Here is a 25866-nt window from a genome sequence, read left to right as displayed (position 1 = left end):
CCAGCGCCCGGCTCTGAGGATTTTTTTTTTCCTGTTGATCATGGGGCTTGAACTCTGGGCCTGGGTGCTGTCCCTGAACTCTTCACCTCAAAACTAGCGCTCTACCACTTGAGCCACAGCACCACTTCCGGTTTTCTGGTGGTTAACTGGAGAAAGAGAGTCTCACAGACTTTCCTGCCCTGGCTGGCTTCAAACCTTGATCTTCAGATGTCAGCCTAGTGAACAGCTAGAATTTCAGGCATGAGCAACTGGCACCTGGCTTGAGTATCTTGATTTAAAGCTGGCATGGGCAGAAAAGTCTAAGTCTCTTAACTACTACTAATCTGCAAAAAGCCAGTAGAGATGTAGTTCAAATGGTAGTGAAAGCATGGGGTCCTGAGATTAAGCCCCCATACTAGAATACATACACTGGCATACATGCATGCACACACAATCATTAGGTCAAGTTAATGATCTAATTTCATAACCTCATAGTTTAAGTATAATTTAAATAAAAACTATTAAATAGTGGTTACAAGCATGACTACAGACCAGATTTGTATGTGACACTGAGATTAATCTGAGAAAAAGAGAACAAATGGAAAGGGAAGTAAGCCAGGTGCCAATGACTCATAGCTATAATCCTAGCAACTTAGGAAGGTGAAATCTCAAGATTACAGTTCAAAGCTGGCCCAGACAGGAAAATGCATCAAAAGGCAATTGAAAAAATAGTGCTTCACTGTGGGAAAGCTTAAAGACAAGTAACAGCAGCTTTAGTCCTTTTTTTTTTTTGGCCAGTCCTGGGGCTTGAACTCAGGGAGCCTGGGCACTGTCCCTGAGCTTCTTTTGCTGAATGCTAGCGCTCTTAACACTTGAGCCACAATGCCAATTCAGCTTTATCAGTGTATGTGGTATTGAGGAACTGAACCCAGGGCTTCACACATGCAAGGCAAGCAATCTATTACTGAGCCACATTCCCAGCCCGTGTTTAATACTTTGTTGGACCAGGTAAGCGTTTGTATTGCCTGTGTACAGTCTCCACCAGGCCTTGGTTCCCATTTTGTTTCCAGTTCCAGGACACATCGGTGCTATCTGAAGGAGTCCTACATCCTAAAACATGTCTAAAGACCTAAAATGTTTTTTAAAAAACTATCGTCTTACATAACTCATTTGTGGGTTCTTGCTATTCCTCATCTTGGTTGTTTTAATTAGCTTATATAACCTTTAAGATTTATTTTCCCCAAAATTCTGACTAAAGATAGTTGACTTGGGGCTGAAAAGGTGGCTCAGTGGTAGAGCGCTTGCCTTGCATGCATGAGGCCCTGGGTTCGATTCCTCAGCACTACATAAGCAAAAAGAAAAAAGCCGAAAGTGGCGCTGTGGCTCAAGTGGTAGAGTGCTAGCCTTGAGCTGAAGAGCTGAGCGACAGCGCCCAGGCCCTGAGTTCAGGCCCCACAACCGGACCCAAAAAAAAATAGTTGACTTTTTCAGTAGGCAAACCGATTTTTTCCACACCTATGTTACATTTTATTTACATTATGTCCATTTAGGCCAATTCCATTTTTCAGTTAATAAAATGCCAAGTACAGGGTTTTTTTTAACTCATCAGTAGGCATGTAAAACTCTACATAAAAGGAAATTATTACAAAGTTATCATCACCAGAGTGGTTCCCAGAGCAGTAATGGCCAAAGCCAAGCAGTAAACAATTTGCTATGTAAATGATTGAAGAAAATCCCCCCCCTTAAATTTAACACACCCACACAAACATTATAGTTATTGAACAAGATAAATATGATTTCCTTAACCTAGAGCAATAATACTTCGAGTGTATCAACCTGGAAAAGAATGCACTACTCTGATTTTTTAATCTATTCATAAACTTCAGCACCATCTGAAATCAAGATTCATCTTACAATTAGTTTTGGCTGTTATCCCATTATATTTGTACTCAGGCAACCAGAATCAACATTAACAGACTGGAATCAGTAACTTGAACTGACACCTGAAAAAACAGTGAATCAGTCACTTAACCTTGTTTACAGTGGTGGCTCACGCCTGTAATCCTAGCTAGAGATTTGAGGATCACAGTTCAAAGCCAGACCAGGCAGGAAAGTCCAATTAACTACCATAGAAGTGGTGCTATGGCTCAAGTGGTAGAGGTGTAGCCTTGAGCTGAAGAACTCAGGGACAGCACCCAGGCCCACAGTTCAAGCCCCAAGATGGTCAAAAACAAACAAACAAAAACACCTTTGGAGAAGAGACTCAGGTGAGTTCTTCAATTGCAGTCAGCTTAAAACACAAAGCACTAATGGCTTTTAGTTCCAGCACCAATGTGGTTCACCTAAGAAATATCCCATCTAGCACACTTCAAGGATCACCAGAAAGTAGAGACAGCCAGGACCACACCTGTAATCTAAGCTACTCAGGAGGCTGGAAAATCCAAAGTAATGGGGTTCCAAACTAGCCTAGGCTCACAAGTCCACAAGATACCATCTCTGATTAATCAGTAAAAGCTAGGCTGGAAGCATGGGCTCGGGTAGTAGAGTACCAGCCAAACAATCACGAGGCTAGAACAAGAAAAAATAAAGAAAATTTAAAAACAAGGAAATCAGAAGAGGGAATACAATGGGAGAAGTGATGGAGGAGATGACACTGATCTGAAATTGACATGTTGAATCAAAACCCTTCCACATGACTACTTTAAGATGATTTAAAAAAATAGGAATACTTTGGCTACTTTCATTTTATTCATTATTTTCCCTCTCACAAATGTAGAATAGTAATAGAAAATGCTATGTAATAAAGATTCTAAATAAAACAGTGATAGCTTAATTAACATTTTTCCTATTTTACCAGCATACTAAAATAACAAAACATATTTGATGACATGTTACATTTACATTTAAAATACAGTAATCACTAAAGCATCTTATTTTAAGAATGGCCAATAGACAGACACATGAAGAATGCTCAACTTCTCTAGTCATAAAAGAAATGCAAACCAAAACAACATTGAGATTCTACCTCACCCCAGTTAGAATGGCTATAATCAAGAAATCTAGTAACAACAGATGCTAGAGGGGATGTGGCCAAAAGGGAATCCCTCTGCATTGTTGGTGGGAGTATAGAAAGAAGTATAGAGGTTCCTCAAAAGATTCCACATAGAAGCCAGGAGCTGGTGGCTCACATCAGTAATCCTAGTTACTCAGGAGGCTGAGATCTGACAATCATGGTTCAAAGCCAGCCTAGGCAGGAAAGTCCGTGAGACTCTTATCTATAATAAAACCACTAGAAAACCGGAAGTGGTGCTGTGGCTCAAGTGGTAGAGTGCTCGCCTTGAGCCACAGCACAGCTATGTTTATCACAGCATTATTCACCATAGCTAAGATATGGAACCAACCCAGATGCCCCCTAGTAGATGAATGGATCAAGAAAATGTAGTGTGTGTATTTACACATACACATACACACACACACACAATGGAATTCTATGCCTCCATCAGAAAAGAATGACATCACCTCATTTGTTAGGAGATGGGAAGACTTGGAAAAAATTCTATTAAGTGAAGTAAGCTAGGCCCAAAGAAACATAGGTCCCAACTTACTGTCTAGGACAAGCAGAAAAAGTCAAAAGCTATGTACATATGAACATAGAAGATGATGTTAAGCCGGGCGCTGGTGGCTCACGCCTGTAATCCTAGCTACTCAGGAGGCTGAGATCTGAGGATCGCGGTTCAAAGCCAGCCCGGGCAGGAGAGACCGTGAGACTCCTATCTCCAATAAACCACCAGAAAACCGGAAGTGGCGCTGTAGCTCAAGTGGTAGAGCGCTCGCCTTGAGCTGAAGAGCTGAGGGACAGCGCCCAGGCCCAGAGTTCAAGCCCCACGGCCGACAAAAAAAAAAAAAAAAAGATGATGTTAAGTGAAATGAACCCCAAGATAGGGATACAAGTGGGTTTTTTTTCTTGCTATTTTTTAACATATTTATAATGTACCATGTGATGTTTTGTTTCTTTGGTATGTTCGTCCCCCAAGGTATAACCCACTTTCACTGTATTTGATGTCAGTGCCCTGCATCTTTTTTTTTTTTAATTGTGAAAATACCATGCAGAGGGGTTACAATTACATGGGCAAGAAGATAATGAGTACTTTTTCTTTGGGGGGGGGGGGGGAGTCCGGTCGTGGGGCCTGAACTCTGGGCCTGGGCGCTTCCCTCAGCTCTCCAGCTCAATGCTAGCACTCTACCACTTGAGAGACAGCGCCACTTTCGACTTTTTTCTTTTTTGATTATGTGGTGCTGAGGAATTGAACCCAGGGCCTCATGCATGCAAGGCAAGCGCTCTACCACTGAGCCACCTTCCCAGCCCCATGAGTACATTTCTTATCAAGCACAGTTGCCTCCTCCTTTGTTTTCCCTTCCCATCTCCTACCCACCCTCCCTGCCCTGCATCTTGTATATACATTTTTCTAGTGTGGGGAGGGGAAGGGAAAAAACAAAACGCTTAAATAAGGATACAGGTTGACCCATTGTAACAATGAGATTTACAAGACAGTATGTTGAAAATGAACTTTACAACTTCCGTTGGGGCGGGAGGGAGGAGGGAAGGGATGGTAGGGGAAAAACAAAGGACAAGGAAATGTACTCATTACCTTAATCATGTAACTGTAACCCCCTGTATAGTATTTTTATAATTAAAAACATTTTTTAAAGTATCCTATTTTAAGAGGAAAGGACTTTCAAATGTATACCACACAATTCAACTCGAAGCAATTAAAGAGAATGACAGTGCCGAGTACTGGTTACTGTAATCCTAGCTACTCATGACTGTAATTCTAGCTACTCAGGAGGCTAAGATCTAAGGGTCATAGTTCAAAGCCAGCCCAGGCAATTAACTACCAAAAAGCCAGAAGTGTAGCTGTGGCTCAAGTGGTACAGTGTTAAACCTTGAGCAAAAAGAAACTCAGGGACAATGCCCAGGCCCTGAGTTCAAGACCAGAACAACAACAATAAAAACAAAACAACAACAACAAAGGACAATTATTTCCAACTTTTTTAACTCTAATAATTGGGTGTTTTGGGGGGGGAATGGGGGGCAAGGTCAAAGTACAACACATATTGCAAGGGGCTGGAAATATGGCTTAGTGGTAGAGTGCTTGCCTAGCATGAAGCCCTGGATTCAATTTCTCAGTACCACATACATAGAAAAAGCAGGAAGTGGGGCTGGGAAGGTGGCTCAGTGGTAGAGCGCTTGCCTTGCATGCATGAAGCCCTGGGTTCAATTCCTCAGTACCACATAAGCAGAAAAAGCTGGAAGTGATGTTGTAGCTCAAGTAGCTAGAGTGCTAGCCTTGAGCTGAAGAGCTGAGGGACAGCGCCTCAGAGTTCAGGCCCACGACCAGCAAAAACAAAACAAAACAAAACAAAAACAAAGAAAAAGCAGGAAGTGGCACTGTGGCTCAAGTGGTAGAGAGCTAGCCTTGAGCAAAAGAAGCCCAGGGATAGTGCCCCGGCCCCGAGTTCAAACCCCAGGACTGGCAAAAAAAAAAAAAAAAAAGATTTTAAAAAGAACAAATTCAAGCTGTGTGCCGATAGATATATACTATAATTGATTATATACTACATCCTATTACCTATCAACTCCATTTCTAATATACCAAAAAATAATATAAATATTTTAGAATGTTCACAGCAGTTTTACTCAAACTAGACCAAAGTAGAGAACAAGGAAAACACAAAATGATGTAACATGTGGCCCTGAGGCCAAAGAATAGGAGACAACAGCAAGTTTCAGGGCTCTGAAACTGCTCTGACAGCTGCGAGCAGGACCCAGTGCTCACAAAGGCAAGGCTGAAGATGAATGAGGTGATCCTTGTTTCCAAGCTGGACCAATGGGTCAGATATATAAAGATCAAGTTTCTGGAGGAAATCTACCTTTTCTCCCTGACCATGAAGAAATCTGGGGTAGTTCTCAAGGATGAAGTTTTGCAGACCATGAAAAAACAAACTTGTTCTACAATGGTCAACACTGGTTTGGATATTAAGTAATGCAAGCGTATAGCTACCTCCATCCATTGATCACCTCTTCCACTGCCCCTAAAGGCTGCAGTAAAACAAGCCTGGCAAGCCCCACGCTGCCCCCCTACAAGGTGACAGCCCTCCAACTTGTGTGCCTAGAATCTGATGACCGCTATATTTCAGCCAGGGCAGGCTCTGTCCTGGGAAAGTTGGACAGATACATTTGATATCATCTCCAACCCCACACCAGGAAAGGATTCATCAATCTATGGGTTTTTGATGTAAGAAGAAACAGTTGCAAAAATCACTCAAAAAAAAAAAAAAAAGACATAGGTACAAATCCATCAAAACACAGACAAGAAGTATATGAGAAAAGGTAGTTAAAAAAGAGCTTCTAATGAAATCAAATAGATATTCCATGTCCACAATAGAACCAATATTGTCAAGACGTCATTTCTTCCCTACTTCAACAACAGATTTCATATAGTACTAATCAATATCCCATCAAACTATTTTGTGAATATCAACAAACTGGCTCTGGAATTTAATGAAGTTTCACATGCAAAAGACTTAAGAGAAAAAGACAAAGCTGAACCTCAAGACACACTACAAAACCAAAGTAATCAAAATAGCCAATAAAGAATGGCGAAAGGACAGACAACAAGATCAATAGAACAGAACATTGAGCCCTCAAAATAGACCATCAGGCAACTTTTGTCATAAAAGCAAAACAACTGAGCAGAGACATTCTTTCCAAAAATGGTTCTGAATATTTGCATATCCACAAGCTTAATAGTAAATCAAGACATATATCTCACATTGTTCACAAAAATGAGGCAAAAATAAATCAAAGACCTCAATGTAAAAGACAAAATTAGAAAATTCCTAGATTTTAACATATCTGGAAGTGTAGCTGTGGCTCAAGTGATGAGTACTATTATCCTTAAGTGAAAAAGCTAAGGGACAATGCCAAGCCCTCAGTTCAAGCCCCCGTACTTGCACCAAAAAAAGGGAGGTCTAGCTCCTACCATACAACTTGAGTGAGAAATTGACAAAGATGAAAAGTTAACTTTTTTTTTCTGCTTTTGTCAGTCATGGGGCTTGAACTCTGGGCCTGTGTGTGCACTGTCCCTCAGCTCTTCAGCTCAAGGCAAGTGCTCTACCACTTGAGCCACTGTGCCACTTCCAGTTTTCAGAGTGGTTTATTGGAGATAAGAGTCACAGAATTTCCTGCCTGGGCTGGCTTTGAACTGTGATCCTCAGATCTCAGCCTCCTGAGTAGTTAGGATTACAGGCATGAGCCACCAGCGCCCAGCAAAAGTTAACTTCTTAACGTCTAATATTTAAGATTAATGAAATTGACATTTTAAGATCCATTCATCAATTATCTTTCTACTTGTTTTTTCCATATACTCCAATACCATCTAAGAATCATCTAAGTACACTCCTCTAAGAAAATTACAGTATTCATATGACTCTGAGCTTCCAATATAAATACTAATTTAGTAAAACCTCTTCTAGTCCTCCTCTAAGCACATATCTTTTATTGAAATGTTTGTAGTATTTGGTCTTAAGGGTGAATCTGTTTAAAGCTATCAGCTAGTCACAAAAACATTCCTAAGATAGTAATTCATTCTAATATTTACTTAGCACCTGTCAGATCTTGTCCTAGGCACTGGAAGTAGACAAGTAAGCCTGAGCCAGCCCCATTCTCTATGAAATTCAAATTCCATAGAGGACAAAGATAATCAATGATTAAGTAATTTCAGAAAAAGAGTTAAACACAATCAAATAACAAGAAGGCATGTGACTAAAGGTGGCTGGGGGTGGCAGCTCCCGCAGTGCACCTCTCTGAGGTGGCAGCATTGTAATTAAGACCTGAATGACATCAAAAAGTAATCTATATGGAAGTCAAGGCAGAGCATGAGGCAAAGAACAAAGCAATTAAGATGAGGCAAGAACAAGCTTGTTCAGTGGGTGTGGAGCTGAGAAGGCTGGGCACAAAGAACAAGGGAAGGGTGCTGTGGAAAATGATGTCTGTGAGGTGACCAGATGCCACTGGCACAAGGTGTGGGGTGATGCAGGAGTCAGAGCTCATGAGCTAGGGAGAATCTTTTAATTCTACACTGAGTAATGTGTCCCACCACCCCTCTTTTGGGAGCATTACTAGGGTCTGGTGTCAGGGGCTTCCTGCTTGCTAGGTAGGCAGTGCATCTCAAGCTACATCTCAGGATTTTGCTGCTTTCTCCCCAGGTCAGTCTAGACAGTGGGATGCCAGGCATGCCCCACTAAAGCCAGTTTTGTTTTGTTTTTCTAATTAAGATGGAGTCTCAAAAACTTTTTTGCCTAAGCTAGGCAAGTAAATGTCAGCCTCTAGAGAAGCTGAGCTGACAAGTGACACCACCATGATGAGGTCTAACTTTTTGTCCACGCTTCACCAAAACACAATTCGGCTGATCTCTGTCTCCTGAGTAGCTGAGGCATGAGCATCCAGCCTGGACCTTTATAACATGGATAATGTCCACTGCTGTGAGGGCTCCAACCAAGCCTTATACAATGTGCCTTCATTATAATATTTATCAAAAGATTGGTATGCTGTTAGTTTCAAAAATAAAAAGCCACTTTTCCTGTCACTACCAGTTCTCCCTTGTAGGAAGTCACTTCTATGTTGAATTATCAGACCAAACAAAACCAACCAACCAATGTATCCATTAGCATATTATACATGAGTCATCTGGAAGAAAATGCAGCACAGGCAAATGAGGCTAGATGAAATAAGGCATCCAAATCTGACCCAAAAAATAAAAAAAAATAGATAAATCAGATAGCATACCTATATACAAGCAGCAGACAGCCTAGAGACAAAAAAGATCAAGGGCTCTTCCCTGTGGGCAGAGCTAATGGCTAAACAGCCTCCACAAAAATTAAATTCACCCCCCCCCTTTTATATAGTACCTGCCAGTTTCAATCTCTTAAATGTCCTAACCTTGGCTATTTTAAGTTTACTGATGAGGACTGGAAGCATGGCTCAAGTGATAGAGCACCTACCTGTCTTAACAAGCAGGAGACTCTGAGTTCAAATCCCAGTATTGCCATAAATACATATATTAAAAGATTTAAATTTATTAAGGGTTGGCAGCATGGCTCAGGTAGTAGAGCACCAGCCAATGAGCAAAAGCCTCAGCTATTGACTTCTGAGTCCTGGTCTCAGACCCAAAAAAATAAATAAATAAATTTGCTGATGAATTGTGAAAACTTGTTAAATAGTCTTTCAAATATCACTAAAATATCAGGGCAATTGTTGCAGTTCATAGGTTTGGTTTGGTTTTTTCCCAGTTCTAGGGCCTGAGCTTCTTTTGCTCAAGGCTAGCATTCTACCACTTCAGCCATGGCACCAACTGCAGCTTTTTCTGTTTATACGGTGATGAGGAATTGAATCCAGGGCTTCATGTATTCAAGGCAAGCACTCTACCAACTAAGCCATGTTCCCACCCCCAGAGTTTACAAGTTTTAAACTAAAAATCTTATCTTCCCTGACAGCAAGTTCTGGTTTCAGCTGAAGGACTAGCTCAACTAATTCCAATAAATACTTCCCTTCTGATTTCAAGGCTTCAAATAACAGACTCAAAGGGACCAGAAACTCTGTTCCCAATCTCGACTCCAATGTGGAAGGGATTTTCATCAGTAGGTGGAAGGTCAGCACCCCCCCCCCCCCCGGGCTTACCACAACCCCGTGTTACCATCACCTAGTATTTCTTCCAAATCTAACTTTTCTTTTATCTTCAAGATAAGGATGTCTTGTCTCCAGTAGTCATCACTAAATGAAGATCTCATACCACTGCCAGCCTACACTCAATTGTAGAAACAGTGAAAAAAAAGTACCTGTTGTGTCTATGACAGACTGTGGATAGAGATCTGAAGGAGGTCAGGATGAATGGCCAACCTGGGCCACATAATCACTTGTGCAATAATAACTGGTTTAGACAGACAAAGGGAATGGAGCATACATGTCCTCTGAGCCCTGTGGAATAGCCATAGACAAATGGGAGAGCACTGGTAGGTGTGCAGACTGAAAGCTCATACACATACCAAGTGCTGTGAATATAAGCCAGGGAACGTGCCATACCAGTAACAGGTAAGAGTTCAAATTAAGGAATTAAATAAAAAGTAAGATGGAGTGAAATCAAGAAGAGCTATACAAGGCCTTACAATAAACTATAAAGAGTACACATATCAGAAATAACTGTAAATCCTTTCAACAGTCAGGTTTAAGTGGTAATAGATCAAAGTGTTTCTTTTACTTTGGTTGTGGCATTACAGAGCATTACTACCCTTTAAAAGAAGCATTAAGAGTTTATGTTTGCTTTCTTTTGTTTTTGTTGGGACAAGGTCTTCTTCAGCAGTTCATGCTAGCTTTGAACTCCAAATCTGCTTTCCTCAGCCTTCCAAAACGTTATTTACCAGTTTGTACACCCATACTCAGCTGTATTTTACAACTCTTATAATCCAGAGGTGTCTGCAAATTTCCCTTGCAGAAAGACTCACTACATTTAATAGCAAACTAAATTTCTTATCATTTGTATCTCCCAATACATATCTTACAAACAACATAGCACACCTATGTTGTTGTTCCTAATTAAAATTCTGGAGATGTCAAAACTTAGAGAAAAGGCTGAAAAGTTATCAAGCAGATACTCTCACAATTCTCACAGTACCAACACCAACAGTCCCAAGAGGCAATGAATATATTAAACTAGACGGATCCCTTTTCAGGCTTTCTAGTCGTAAATCACCTTCAGAGTGGCAAGACTATAACTAGGAAATCTATACCTCACTGAGCAAACTTTTACCAACTCAACGTGAATGACAATTTTATACTACCTGGTACTGAGGATTAACATGGGTGAGACAAATGTCCACCAAAAAGGCTATGCAGAATAAATAAGAGGCAACAAATAACTCTTGATCGAGAAATCTGTCAGAATGTCAATGTCAATGACCTATCTGTAACCCAAGACCATCACACAAGGCAGGCACTGGTGGCTCATGTCTATAATCCTAGCTATTCAGGAGGCTGAGATAAGAGAAATCGTGGAAGTGCCCAGTTTCTTTCTCCTTCCTTCCTCTCCCATCCTCCCTCCCTCCCCCCCCCTCTCTCTCCTTCCTTCCCTTTTTCTTTCTTTCATAAGGTTAATAGAGAGGGAAGCTGGATAGTTGACCCCCCTGGAAGTTGGGAGGAAGTCCGAAATATCGTAGGCCTCTTAAGGACTGGGTTCCCCTAGGAATCTCCTATGGACATCCCTGACCATTCCCAACAGCCTAGAGTTCTGAATGTTTCAAAGCATGCAGAGCCTCCTAAGTGCCTCCTTGGGCCCCTCAGATCTTCCTGTTCTGAGTCTAACCAGCTCCACTCTGCCCTCCCTGCTCAATCTGCCCCCCCCCCAACCCCACCCCAGCCCAGGAGCCCTTGGACTTTTCAGATAATGTGAAATACTGAGTGTGGACCAAAAGCAATAAAAACCTCCATTTAAAAAAAAAAAAAAGAGAATCGTGGTTCCAAGCCAGTCCAGACAGGAAAGTCCGTGAGACTCTTATCTCCAGTTAATCACAAAAAAAGCTGAAAGTAGCACTGTGGCTCAAGTGGTAGAGTGCTAGCTCTGAGCAAAAAGGAGCTCAGGGATAGCATCCAAGCCCAGAGTTCAAGCTTCAGGATCAGAAGGAAAAAAAAAAGACCATGACAGAAAAAAGCTTACTTAATCTTTAGTCATTCGGCCAACATGTTAATTTTTGTTTAAAATAGTATAAAACAATAGTCAAACTTTTTCTCTAACAGTCATTCCTCTGTTAACCTATTTCTACCATTTTTTTTATTGTTCTTATAAAGGTGATGTACAGAGCTTTACACAGCATTACTACCCTTTAAAAGAAGCATTAAGAGTTTATGTTTGCTTTCTTTTGTTTTTGTTGGGACAAGGTCACCAGTTCAGGCTAGCTTTAAACTCCAGATCTGCTTTCCTCAGCCTTCCAAAATGTTATTTACCAGTTTGTACACCCATACTTAGCTGTATTTTACAATTCTTATAATCCAGAGGTGTTTGCAAATTTGCCTTGCAAAAAGTCTTACTACATTTAATAGCAAACTAAATTTCTTATCATTTATATCTCCCAATATATATCTTACAAAAGGGGGACTTCAGAGTCCTAATATAACTTCACAATACTATCTCAAAACATGGCAACATTAAATGTGACTGATCCATGTCCTATATCACTCAGAATGGCAACTTCTTATTCTCAGTACTAGTTCTATGTCTATAATAGGAAATTATGATCTCACTCCCTTAAAACAGTATTTTTGGAGGCTTATAACAGTTCTTTTAAAAGGTAAACTAAAGCCAAGCATCAGTGGTTCACACCTATTATCCTAGCTACTCAGGAGGCTGAGATCTGAGGATCATGGTTCAAAGCTAGCCCAGAAAAGTCCATGAGACTCTTATCTCCAATAAACCACCAGAAAACAAGTAGTGGTTCTGTGGCTCAAGTGGTAGAATGCTAGCCTTTAGCAGAAGACCTGAGGGGCACTGCCCAAGCACAGAGTTCAAGCCCCAGGTCCAACAACAAAAAAAAAAGATAAATTCAAGAGTACAGAAAATAGCCGGGCACTGGTGGCTCACGCCTGTAATCCTAGCTACTCAGGAGGCTGAGATCTGAGGATCACGGTTCAAAGCCAGCCCAGGCAGAAGAGACCGTGAGACTCCTATCTCCAATAAACCACCAGAAAACTGGAAGTGGCACTGTAGCTCAAGTGGTAGAGCGCTCGCCTTGAGCTGAAGAGCTGAGGGACAGCGCCCAGGCCCAGAGTTCAAGCCCCACGACCGACAAAAAAAAAAAAAAAAAAAAAGAGTACAGAAAATGACTATCGGGCTTAAGGTAATGTTCTGATATTGCGGCATGAATTTAGTGCCTCATCCTCTTCATTTATTTTTTTAGTTGGTCATGGGGCTTGAACTCGGGGCCTAGGCACTGACCCTCAGCTCTTCAGCTCAAGTCTAGCATTCTACCATTTTAGCTACAGTGCCACTTCTGATTTTCTGGTGGTTTACTGAAGAGTCTCACATACATTCCTGCCTGGGCTGACTTTGAACCATGATCCTCCTGAGCAGCTAGGATTACAGGCATGAGCCACCAATGTCCAGCTCCTCTTGTTCTTGAATGGTGTTCTACCACTTGAGTGTCTACAATTTGTCTACACAGGCTGGCTTCAAATTTGGATCCTCAGATCTCAAACTCCTGAGTAGCGAGGATTATAGGCATAAGCCATCAGCACCCTGACTCCATATGTATTTTTAATCAAAGACTATGCCATTGTTAGCATAAAATGAAACAAGTACATGAAATAACTGACCCAGAAGGTAGCTACTAACAACCAGAAGTGTTTAACTCCTTGTCGACTAGAGAAAAGGAGTATTTTTTAGGAAAGGATGTAACCTTTTTATTGAAATTTCTTTATCAAAGTGTTACTAAATTAAATATATAATATTACCGTGAAAATATTATGTTTGAGGCACATACCAAAGCCCTACAATATTCAACCTCATTCTAGATGAACAGCAAAAGTTCAGTCAGTCCAAATGTAATCCTAGTCCTCTGAACCGCAATGTTAACTATCCCATTGCTGTCCTTCCACACCAACCACCACAGGTTCATAGGCTGTCAGCTGTCAGGAGGGGTGTCACTTTTCTGTCTCACAGCTGTTGCTGCTGCAGTTAACAAAGTCCACTACATACTTGCTAGTATTTCCTCCATGCCAGCCCCTAAGCTGTTTTTTTTAACATACATTCTCCTCTCAATACTGACAACTGTTTTATGAAAGTTAATTATCTTTTATTTCCATTCTGCAGATACAGACACCAACTGGGATACTTGTAACATTTCCCAAAGCCATATAACATAAGTAGCAGTGACAAGATTCAAGCTCTTCACCATAGTAACATCCTAGAGCAAATTACTGCCTAATCAGAGACCCTATCTTCTGTTACTGCTGAGGAAAGAACCCAATTTTCACCTCAGGGAAGGCTAGTGTCAAGTTACAGTGCAGCAATTTTAAGTGTGCAAGAAACACAGGGTGCCTTTCTCTGAATTACAGAAGACACCATTACAAGCAATACTAATTGCAGCCAAATATAGAAATGGCCAACAAAAGTCACCATAAGATCTATGGCATATGAGAATCCGAAGTTCCACAAATCCTACTGTACCCATGACTACCACAATTATCACAATCAACAATAAGAACCCCAATTACCAGATCCCCAACTCTTGGCAAAGTACTGCCTTCAAAGCAACAGCATTTTTGTGCTTCTGGAAACCCAAAACCTCCTTTCAAAATATGCACTAAATTACTTCTAATCATCAAGCTTGAATAAGAAATCAATAATCACCAATTGACCACTGGCCAGATGATCCAGTCATAACATAAAAACTACAGTGTTTTAGCATATAAATACTCTAACTCTGCCAACCAATCTGACAAAGACTGAAAAACATGGAAGAAATGAACTTTTTTTTTCTCTTGAGATTGGCCTTAACTGGATGTTTGAGTCTTCAGTATTTTTCTAAGTGGCATATAAACACACTTAGTTCTAAAAGTTAAATTTTATTTCATTCCAACCCCATCCAACTCTTCTAATGGTCTCTTCTTAGGCATCTTTCTAGAGTCTAAGCATGTACCACAAGCATGCACTCACCCATACACCCATACCTACGTTTCCTATGAATCTTCCTTTCCACTCTCCCCTTTTGAAATGAAACTGACAATAGACTATCCAGAAGTGTGCCCAGCCCCTTTAATTCAAAAGTATCATTGAGAAAATCCTTTTAATTGTAAGAAAGCCCAAATATACACAAATCTATTAAAACAATTCACACAAAAACATTTACTAGGTGGCAAAACTGGTGACTACAGCTGGCAGGACAGGGCAATTTAAAGCCAAAGATACATTCCAGGGAGGAACTATTTTGTGCTTTCTTTAGCTTCTTCTGTTTTTTGCCAATAACAGGAAAATTCTACTCCAAGATACCAAAGAAACTATACTTTTTTTTCCTCAGTAGTGTGGCTTGAACTCTGGGCCTGGGCCCTGTCCCTGAGCTGGTCAGCCCAAGACTAGCGCTCTACCACTTGAGCCACAGCACCACTTCCTGTTTTCTGTTGGTTTACTGGAGATAAGAGTCTCACAAACTTTTCTGCTGCAGCTGGCTTTGAACCACAATCCTCAAATCTCAGCCACCTGAGTAGCTAGGATTACAAGTGTGAGGCACCAGCACCCAGCAGAAACTATAATCTTAACCCCAGTCTATGAATGAATAAATATACCAGGCTTACTAAGAACAGATGTGATTTTCTTTAGTAGGGAAATAAATATATATATAAAGAATGTATTTGTCATATAAAAAAGGTGCTAAAGAACACTGTCCCAGCTACAGTACTATTTGAAAATTAGTTCTATTTCATGAAAAGGATAATTAAGGTAATCCATTCATTAACAATTCTCATTACCTTATTTCAGTAAAGCTTTTTTCTTGGAAACTAATGACATATGAGAGTCACTAAATAAATACAGATATGAGAATCACTAAAATACAGATATGAGAGTCACTAAATATAGAACAAGCTCAGTGTATGCTCCATCCAATTAATCTGTTCAAATTAAAAGGAAAATATAAAACACCTCCAGCATGTAAGCTATGTTCTATGTGTGTCTGAAGACAACCACTAAAATATGCTGTTACTATACCTCTGCAAATTATTCACCTATTGGTAATACCCAATGCTTTCTAGACTATTACTTTGGAGAAGCTTGTAGATTTTTAGTCAAATATCCTAGGTGGATCACTTTTTCCGTACAGAACTCATTCATCATTCATTAAAAGGACCACTGAGAGTGTGGCATAAGTAGTACAGTGTTTGCTGGCCAGCACAATGTTCAATCCCTGTACCAGAAACAAAACGTCAAAATCATAAATGACAGGTCTTAAGTGTTTAACACAAGAAGTACTAAGTATATTCATTCAATTATTGGTTAAATAAATAAGCAAACCTTATGTAGTATTTCATATCATGACTTCAATACAAACTTAGACTTCCCTTTATCTGGTTTTTAAACAACAAAAAGTTTAAAACATCATTTATTGGATTCAATCCCTAGTACGGTTTAATACTGGATCCAAGTTAAAATGCTACACACCAAACAAATACATAATCACAACAAAAATAGAAACATTCACTCAGCTCAAACCCAAATCATTGATTAAGTCATTATAATGGCCTACCTTCTAAAGTACTAAAAAGGACCAAAAAAAAAAAAAAAAAAGGTAAGAAAAATACTAATTAAGCTAGGCACCAGTTGCTCAAACCTGTAATCCTACCTACTCAGTAGGCTGAGATCTGATGATCCCTGTTTGAAGCCAGCCCTAGCAGAAAAGCCCCCATGAAACTGTTATCTCCAATTAACCACCAGAAAACCAGAGGTAGAGTTGTGGCTCAAAGTGGTACAGCACTAATCTTGAGCAAAAGAGCTTACAGATAGCCCTGAGTTCAAGCCCCATCACTGACAGAGGGAGGGGGAGGGAGAGGGGGCAGGGACAAACCACTAATTGATACCTTTAATCTCAGACAAAACAAAGACTATAGCTAAATTCCTAAAGAGTAAAAAAAAAAATCACTGTACTGATTAAAATTTTTAAATGTCTTTAGTCTATATTTATATTCAAAAAGTCACAGAATGAATTCTAAGATACTAGAATAACCACTGCTGAGCCTAGATACACTGTTCTCTTGTTTTTCTAAATTCTACTTCTTAAAGGAGGGGGAGGGAAAAAAACTTCAAAAGGGAAAAGAGCAAATTCCCCAACTCAAACATTCAAAGGCTATTCAGTTCACTAAATCTTCCTTCATCTGGGTTCTGTATTACTAAAATGTAATGGTTGAACTTTGAACAAGACCCCCAGTTTGACTATATTAACTGAGTTATAAATCTAAATTCTCAGAAAGAGGGCAGCACCTAAATTCAATTTGTTTGGCTCAAAATCATGGGGGAAGCTTACATTTAAAAACTCTAAATACTGAAAATTTTGAAAGGATGTAACATCAAATTAGCCTTTAATTACAAAGTTAATTACCATGGTTGGCTCAAACTAATATTGTACAACCTTGCCAAAACCCACTAAAGCAAGATGGCTAACATGACATTCTTCAGGAAGAAGAAACCCGTTCACACTGAATATATACCCTACCCTGAATGTTAGTAAGTTGGGTGCAATGGTAAATACAATTCCAATGTGGTCAAAACACTGTAACAGACTGAAATCTAAAATACAATCTTATTTACGTTACTGAGAAAATAATGAGAAAAAAAAGTACAGCTAAAAAAGGAAATCCAAAATCCTAAGGCATTATTAGCACTTGATACTTAGCATCCCTAATTAGAAAACTCAAAACCTGAAATGTTCCAAATTCCCAATCTTTTGAGCATCAGTATTACCCAAGTGGAAAATTCCATACTGGATTTGGTGTGTCAAAGTGCAAGCACACCAAAATGCTGAAGAAAATTATTTCAAGCTACAGCACAAGATGCATAATGGATAAATGAATTTCATGTTTTGACTTTGTTCTCATCTGCAGATAGCTCACTATGTATATACAAATATGTCAGAAAAACACAAAACCCCAAACATTTCTGGTCACAAGCATTTCCAATACAAATATTTACCACCACATAAAATCTAGTGGTTCCTCTCCATCCGATGATTTCTCTATTATAAGAAGACAGACCTATTCACTCTAAAGACTAAGTAGGGTTTCCCGCCTCCCATCAATCCTGGCAGCATTAAAATTCCAATGAGCAGTTAAGTGTGATTATAATACACTTATTAGGGGCTGGGAAGGTGGCTCAGTGGTAGAGCACTTGCCTTGCATGCCTGAGGCCCTGGGTTCGATTCCTCAGCACCACATAAGCAAAAAGAAAAAAGCCGGAAGTGGCGCTGTGGCTCAAGTGGTAGAGCGCTAACCCTGAGCTGAAGAGCTAAGGGACAGCGCCCAGGCCCAGAGTTCAGGCCCCACAACCGGACCCCCCCCAAAAAAAATACACTTATAATAATATGTGTAGAAGTCTAATTCAAAAGATTCAGCCACATCAGTTACAGTAGAAGTATTGCTCTTGTTTTAAACATAGGTCTTTTAACAATCCGTTCTGATATAAAAATTCTATTTGAGCTTTTATTTTGCTTGTGATGGTACTGGCATTCGACCTCAGGGTCTCCAACTTGTTAGGCAAACATTCTACCACCTGAGCCACATCCCCAAAGCCCCTTCCCCTTTAGCTACTTTTCTGATGGGGTGGATAGGTGACAGAGCCTTGATCTGACCTTGATCCTCCTACCCAACCCAAGCCTCCAAGTAGCTAGGAATACAGAGATGCACTACAACACCTAATTCTTGAGATGGTAGTTTTTCCTGAATTAGCCTCCAACTGCAACCCTCTTGTGCACTATCAAGCCTGGCCATATTTGAATTCTTGATACAAAAACCAATTTGCCAAACTCTACAAAGAAATCAGATTTTCTTCAATTAAGGTAATAGCTGGTAGTTGGGGTGCCATGACACCCACAAAACAATGACTAATTGGTTTGTTATATTCACTAAATACATTGGAACCTCAGACCAGAAATATCGCATAGCCTGAGTCAGGATGGCCACAAAAGGCTTCAAGTAAGAAATGGGACTGAACAAATAAAAAGGACAAAGAGAAAAACCAGGAGCAAAATCAGAGGTTGGGGAGAGGCAGGCCCCAGTGAGGAAGAGTGGAAAATAAAGCTGACTAGGTAGAATAGAGCTTTAAAAGCCAGACTCAGGCATCTGAACTCAAGCCAGTTGGCAAAGGGAATCCATTATAGGTTCTCCAGCAGGGGAGCTGACATGATGAAACCAGTATTTTAAATAAATTACACCGTCGGTAGTTACAGAGGATAGGATAGAGAAGAAAGGTCAGAATGTTCCACTTGAAAATTAACGCAAAACCCAAACCTGAAACTGTTTACTCATTCGTTCGTTCACCAAACATTTATTCACCGCTAGGAAAGAACACTGGCCTAGGAGTCAAACATACAGCCTGAACCCCACTCTCGTATCGTGAAATTCCATTTCTTCAAAGTTAACTTCAGGGTACAGCTGTTTAGTCACAGTGTTTGTCCAGCACCAGTGTAGGCCTGACACATGAAACTTTAGGACCGGTCAGTAGCAACTACTCCTGCTGAATTAGGAGTAGTAAAGAGAATGTGAAATAAAAGTAAGCAAGGTTCCTAAGTACTTGGGAGAAAAAGAACTATCTTGAGAAAGCTGAAAATTATGGGAGGAAAACCCTCAGGTCACAGCTAGAGGGGGAAAAACCTAACTGAAGTAATCACTTGAACCTAAAAGGCAGATCCTAAGTACTGGAGGAAGCCTAACAACAGGTCTCTATCTAAGAACAGCTGGACAATGTTTCAAGTGGTATAGACAGATTTTAAAAGCCCAACTCTTGAGCCACAGAGACGGCAACAAAGGCTTGCAAAAGATCCATCTATGTAATTTAATCAGTAACTCGATACCTTTACTAGTTCAATCTAATTCTTTTTTTTCTTTGGACTGTGGTGGGGCTTGAACTCTGGGCCTGGGCACTGTCCCTGAGCTCTTCAGCTCAAGGCTAGAGCTCTACCACTTTGAGCTACAAGGACCATTTCCAGTTTTCGGGTGGTTAATTGGAGACAAGAGTCTCACAGAGCCAGGCGCCTCACACCTGTAATCCTAGCTACTCAGGAGGCTGAGATCTGAGGATCACAGTTCAAAGCCAGCCCAGGCAGGAAAGTCCGTGAAACTCTTATCTCCAATAAACCACCAGAAAACGGGAAGTGGCTCTGTAGCTCAAGTGGTAGAGCGCTAGCCTTCAGCTGAAGAGCTAAGGGACAGCGCTCAGGCCCAGAGTTCAAGCCCCAAGATCGACCAAAAAAAAAAAAGTACCACGGACTTTCCTGTCCTGGCTGACTATGAACTGTGATCCTCAGATCTCAGCCTCCTTGAGTAGCTAGGATTACAGGCATGAGCCATGCGTGCCCAGTTCAATCTAATTCTTAGTGGTATAAGCTTTACATCACAACTTTGGAAATATATTAAGATAAATGCCCCCACTAAAACTACAAACAAATAAAATGCAATACGAAGAAAACAAACTTCAAAACAAAAGCAGTAGCTTCCCGCACATGGGTGATGTGTGCATGTCCTGCTCAGTCCTCACAGACCACTCTGCACAGAGGGAAGAAGAGTTACTACCCCAAAGTCCTGACAGACCTTGAGTTTGAACCCAAACAGTTCTCCACAAGAACCCTTGCTCAAACCACTATACAACAACATATACACTTAAAATGAAGTTATGTACTCATGGCTTATGTCTGTAATATTAGTTACTCAGGAGCCTGAGAACTGAGGATCTCAGTTCAAAGCCACACCAAGCAGGGGAAAAAAAAAGCCTGAAGTGGAACAGTGGCTCCGGTGGTGCTAGCCTTGAGCATAAAACTCAGGAACAGCACCCAGGCCCTGAGATCAAGACCCAGGGTTGGCGCGCACGCGTGCACATGTGTGCGTGCTCGCACATGTGCGCACACACACAGATTTGTAATGCAGAAGTTTTAAGAAATATACTCTGACAACAGGTATATTCCTAACTGCTTTTCTTCCTTACTTTTAAGCATAGGATATTATTTTTCTGCTGGCAAGATTTCAAGGCTACTTTCACCATTGCCCATCTTAAGGCAGGAAGACAGAGGTGACAAGAACCACCCATCATTTAATAATGCTACAGCATTTAACATAATGATGTGAATCCTAAGACTTTCATTTACCCATGCAATCAGTTGACCCAGAGATACCCTATAGTACTATAAACTTGATTACAAACATGTTTTGGTGAAAACAGCTACAGACCAAGACTGACAAAACAGCTGTGAAATTCTGTCACCAATAGGTTTATGTATAAACAACATGGTCACACTGACCTAAGTTTGGATCCTAGTACATCATCTAATCATTTTGTAGCCCTGGACAATCTACATAACCTCTCTGTGCTTATTTCATACACACAATCCAACACTACAGACCTCTCAAGACTAGCCTGTCATAGCAACAGTAAAGCAGGCAGCGGTGGTTCATGCCTGTAATCACAGCTACTCAGCAGTTAGAGAGCTGAGGATCATGGTTCAAAGCCAGTCAAGGGAACAAAGTCCCTGACACTCATCTCAAATTAACCACCAAAAAAGCCAAATGTGTAACTGTTGCTCAAGTAGTAGAACACGAGCCTTGAGCAAATAAGCTCAGGGACAGTGCTCAGGTCCTGAGTTCAAGCCCCAGGATCAGAACCAATAAATAAATGATTCCAAAAGCACCTCATACCTCCTAACCCTGGCACCCCAAGGCAAAATGGTTTATGAAGAAAGGATGATAATTGTGCTTTTACAGAGTACAATCAACCCCAGAGGCAGCAGAGCGTCAATCAGTTCAACGTTAGCTCTCTAGAGAATTGTGGCTGGCTTTGGTCAAGGTTCTGTTGGTGTGGAGCATGTTACAGCCCATAGTGGTCTGTACCTGAACATTCCCACCTGTTCTATTTTACGCTACACAAATTTTCTTCACCATAGGGACATTTTAATCAAAACATAAATATAGTGTAATCCTAGCTAATCAACAGGCAGAAAAGTCCATGAAACTCTAATCTCCAATTGACCACCAAAAAGTTGGAAGTGGCTCATGTAGCAGAGTGCTAGCTAGCCTTGAACAAAAAAAGCTCAGGGACAGCACCCAGACCCTGGGTTCAAGCCCTAGGACCAAACAATATAAATAAATGCTCCAAGTTAGCTGTATCTCTCTTTCGCATTTCAATGAGTTACACTGTAAATGTCTTTGTGATATGAGTCAAATTCACATGTACTAGAAAAATACAAAATCCAAGACAGTGCCAATATTTCTACCATCTCTTTCCTTGACTTCCTCCAATTCACTTTTTTCTTTATTCTTTTTATATAAATAACAAACCAATTCCCACTAACTCCACTTACATGTGTTGAGTCTGAAATCGTTCAGTAATATAAGCAAAGTCTATTACATACATATGAACATAGTATGATGAAACACACTAAAAAAAAATTTTAAAGGAGAAAAAGGTTTTAAAAAAGGGTAATATAGCCAGGTGCCAGTGGCTCACACCTGTATTCCTAACTATTCAGGAAGCTGAGTTCTGAGAATCATAGTTCAAAGCCAGCCTGGAAAGGAAAAGTCCAAGGGACTCAAATAACTACCAAAAAGCCAGAAATGATGCTGTAGTTCAAAGTCGTAGAGTACTAGTCGGGGACTGTGCCCAGGCTCTGCCCTAGGACCAGCTCCAAGAAGAAAAAAAGATAAATTTCATCAAATTACATCATATACATGATTTAAATATCACAATTAAAATCATGGGTAACACTAATTTATGCTAATGAAAATACTGTAACAAAATGTAAGAAACAATATTATGAAGAAATTCTCTATAATTCTGCTGTAAGCTTTGGAAGGGGACTCCTCAGTCATTCGCCAGAGGAGGTAGTAGATCTTCAGTGCTGTACGTGAACTACCGTGAACTAATGTATTTACTCAACAGACTGCTGTTCCAAAGGTCCATTAATCACACCTCTTTTTATCAGTAACTCCTGTTTATGTAAGTTGCTGCCCTTTCTCCTCATTTGCTTGAAAGGCTCTTGATACACATGAACTAGTTATTTCTTCTCTTGATAGGTATTATGGTAATCATGCAAAATCTTAAACCTCAGCAACACAAACACAAAAAATGATTCCTGGACCTATATAAGAAGTTATTCCATAAGACACCAATGGCACAAAGCTGGACTCCTTAGCTACTCAGGAGGCTGAGATCCAAGGATCATAGTTCAAAGCCAGTGAGGGCAGGAAAGTCTGTGAGACTCTTATCTCCAAGAATCCACTCAGAAAAAACCTGAAGTGGCACTGTGGCTCCATTGGTGGTAGAGTGCTAGCCTTAAGCAAAGTTCACAGACTGCCCAGGACCTGAGTTCAAGCTCCAGGATGACTGACTCAAAAAAAAAGTTATTTAAGCTGTTTAATACTTCTTTGACATAAGAAATACAAAATATAATCTCCATAAAGAATCAAGGGGTATTAGAAGATAAATGTCTTAAAAGTGGTAAGCTTTGTAACAATTTTTAAGCCATTAAGTCGGTTAAATTCCTTTAACAGTAAGAAAAACTTCTTTTCCACACACATTGTTTTCATTCCCCACTCATTTAATGTTGTCCTACTTACAAGTTCATTCTAATTGTTCAAATGGCATAAAAATTGCTTACGGATTTAATGGTTGTGATTCCAAATATCACACAAGGCAGGACAGCAGAACTGAAAAAAAAAAATCCCAAAGGAGTAAAAATGCCTCGGTTTAAAGCAAGAAGTAAAAACACACATCACATGCCTAACTCGGGCACATTTTCGCTCTGCCACCCCTCCCCCACAGGTAAACGCAAACTATTTCTAGAACTCTCAATGATAATTTGGGAAGCCTGCCATCAACTCCCATGATACAATCCAACTGATACACGGTGTATTTTTTTCATAAAGACAAAGCTGCCCTACTTCCCCAGACTATAAACTTGTTAAAATGGTGAGAACATACAGTCCCAGGAAGTCAGGATTACTGAAATACACCAAGAAAGAGCCTTATTTAACAAAAACCGACGTGAACCACACAGAGAAGGCACAGAAAGTCGCTCCCTGTCAGCAATGTGCAATCACACTATTTACTCCGGGTCGTGTGGGTCACTGTGTAAAATCACCAGGCTGGGGCCTGGTGTTGCCCAAGCTGGTCGGGGCCTCGGAGGGGGATGGCTGCTTGACTGTACCGGGGGGGAGGGGCGTTCAGTTTAAAGACTGTCCACCCGGCGTATTTTACTAGCGCGTTTGTCAGATCAGCCCTGAGGTTCTAGTTTGGGAAGCGAGAAAGTCAACAGGAAGTTCCCTTCACCCACCGAAGATCCTCACGGGAGACACTCTGACTCCGGGCCGTGAGCAGCGGCTCCTGGCAGCCAGGTCCCCACACTCTGGCGGGCGTAGCCAGGAAGGTGTTCCACGGAGTTAGACAACCTAACAAAGAGGGTTTCTCAAGACCCACCCGCGGCCCACCTTCCCCAGCTCCGCTGAGTCCCGGGGCCACGGAGAGGGACGCCAGTCTCAGCACATTCGGGAACTTCCAGAACACACTGACCACCTCCGCACGCAGGGCCCCCCCCCCGGCCGCCGCTCAGGGTGAAAGTCTGCTCGGGTCCCGGGGCAGACGTGGGGCGCAGCGAGGGAGCGGGCGCGCACCCCGCGTGGCCCCTCGCGCGGCCGGCAGCACCGGGCGCGGCCTCCCCAGAACTTACCCGGAGCCGGCAAACAACTTCGCCACTTCTACCACTCCGGACCCAACTCCAGGAGGCGCCCACCGGAGGCCTCGCGGCACGGCGGGGAGACTAAGTTACAACCCCGCGCCCCGCAGGCGGCTCGGGCCCGCGCGCCCCTCCCCCGCCCGGCGGCGCCCCCGCCCCGGACGCACGGCCCCAACAGCCGCCCGCAGCCCCCCGCACGCCGGCCGGGGTCGCCGCGCCGGGCGGGGGGGGGAGGGGGAGGGGCGGGGGGAGGGGCGCCCGCCGGCGGGCCCCGGGGTCCTAGCACACGGCCCGGCCAGGGAAGGGAGCCTTCTCCACGGCTAAAAATAGGCTATAAAGGAGTCGGCCTCATGATGGCTCCGGCGTCAACCCGGCGCCAAGTCTCCGCCGAAAGCCTCCCCGCCTCGCGCGCCCGCACACGGCCACACTCGGCACAGAAAGGGGGGTCGGCGCGCGGGGACGGGGCCAGGCCGGGACCACAACAGCACCGTCAGGGTGAGGATCCCCGAGGCCGCGAGCGGCGGGGGCGGGCGGGCACGTGAGCCTCGCAGCGCCGCCGGAGCGGCGGGGGATGGGACGCCCCACACGCCCTCCTCCTCGCTCCCCTCCCCCGCCGGGCCCCAGCCCCCCAAGGGCCGAGCCGGGAAGGCGCGTCCCGCGCGCCCCTCCCCCGCGGCCGAGCCCCCCTCCCCCGCGGCCCCGCCGCCCGCGCCCCCCGCCCGCCCGCCCGCGGCCGGCCCCCGGCGCTTACCTGGGGACGGTGGCCTCGACGCCGCTCCCCCTCCCGGGAACGGAGGCACCAGGAAACTCCCCTCCTCGCCGCCGCGCCGCCGCCTCCAACCACCCCCAAAATAACCCCTCCGGGGGGTGAGAGGCAATTATAACCCGGCGCGCGGGCGCGGGCGGGCGGGCGGGCGGGGCGCGGGTCCCCAGGTGGCGGCGGAGGTGCTCCCGCCGCGGGGAGGGGCGGCGCGCGGCCGGCGCGGGGCGGGGGGCAGGGCGCAGCGGAGAGGAATTGAGGCAGAAGGGAAAAGCTGTTACTAAGGGAAAGAGCCAAACGGTTCGGAGCAGCCAACGGCTCCGACACTCACACCGGGGAGAGGGACGGGGACCAGCCAGGCACAAATGAGCTCGCGAGGCCCGCGGCGGCGGCGGCGGCGGCGGCGGCGGCGGCCGCGCAGCAAAACAAACCCGAGCGGCCTGCGCCGGGCGGGCGGGCGGGGGAGGGGAGGGCGGGGGAGGGGCGCGCGGGCGGCGGCGGCGGCGCGGCGGGGGAGGGTGGGGGAGGGGCTCCGCGGCGCCTCCCTCCCCTCCCCCTCCGCTCCTCCCTTCCCCCGCCCGCCCTCCCTCCCTCCCTCCCTC

At 43.0% G+C, this 25866-nt stretch overlaps 1 protein-coding gene across 12 annotated transcripts in view; it reads right to left on the bottom strand.

The window, feature by feature from the left end:
* Positions 1-25545, bottom strand: part of Tbl1xr1 (TBL1X/Y related 1) — a 155284-nt gene extending 129739 nt beyond the window's left edge. For 4 of the 12 annotated variants that reach the window (XM_069991871.1, XM_069991875.1, XM_069991878.1 and 1 more), the window contains exons 1-2: positions 24106-24220; positions 23431-23479 (exon numbers count right to left, since the gene is read on the bottom strand). The gene's annotated coding sequence lies outside the window, so the exon portion shown is untranslated. Of the gene's footprint in view, positions 1-23430; positions 23480-24105; positions 24221-24498; positions 24588-25255 lie in introns of those variants that run through there. The other 8 variants (XM_069991869.1, XM_069991870.1, XM_069991882.1 and 5 more) reach the window with 4 other exon arrangements.
* Positions 25546-25866: the final 321 nt, after the last annotated feature.

This window comes from Dipodomys merriami, unplaced genomic scaffold (genome assembly GCF_024711535.1).
Source record: "Dipodomys merriami isolate MVZ:Mamm:240054 unplaced genomic scaffold, mDipMer1.0.p SCAF_40, whole genome shotgun sequence".
Taxonomy (NCBI): Eukaryota; Metazoa; Chordata; class Mammalia; order Rodentia; family Heteromyidae; genus Dipodomys; species Dipodomys merriami.
The sequence above is the reverse complement of the archived record's forward strand: the minus strand, read 5'-3'. Positions and strand labels throughout refer to the sequence as shown.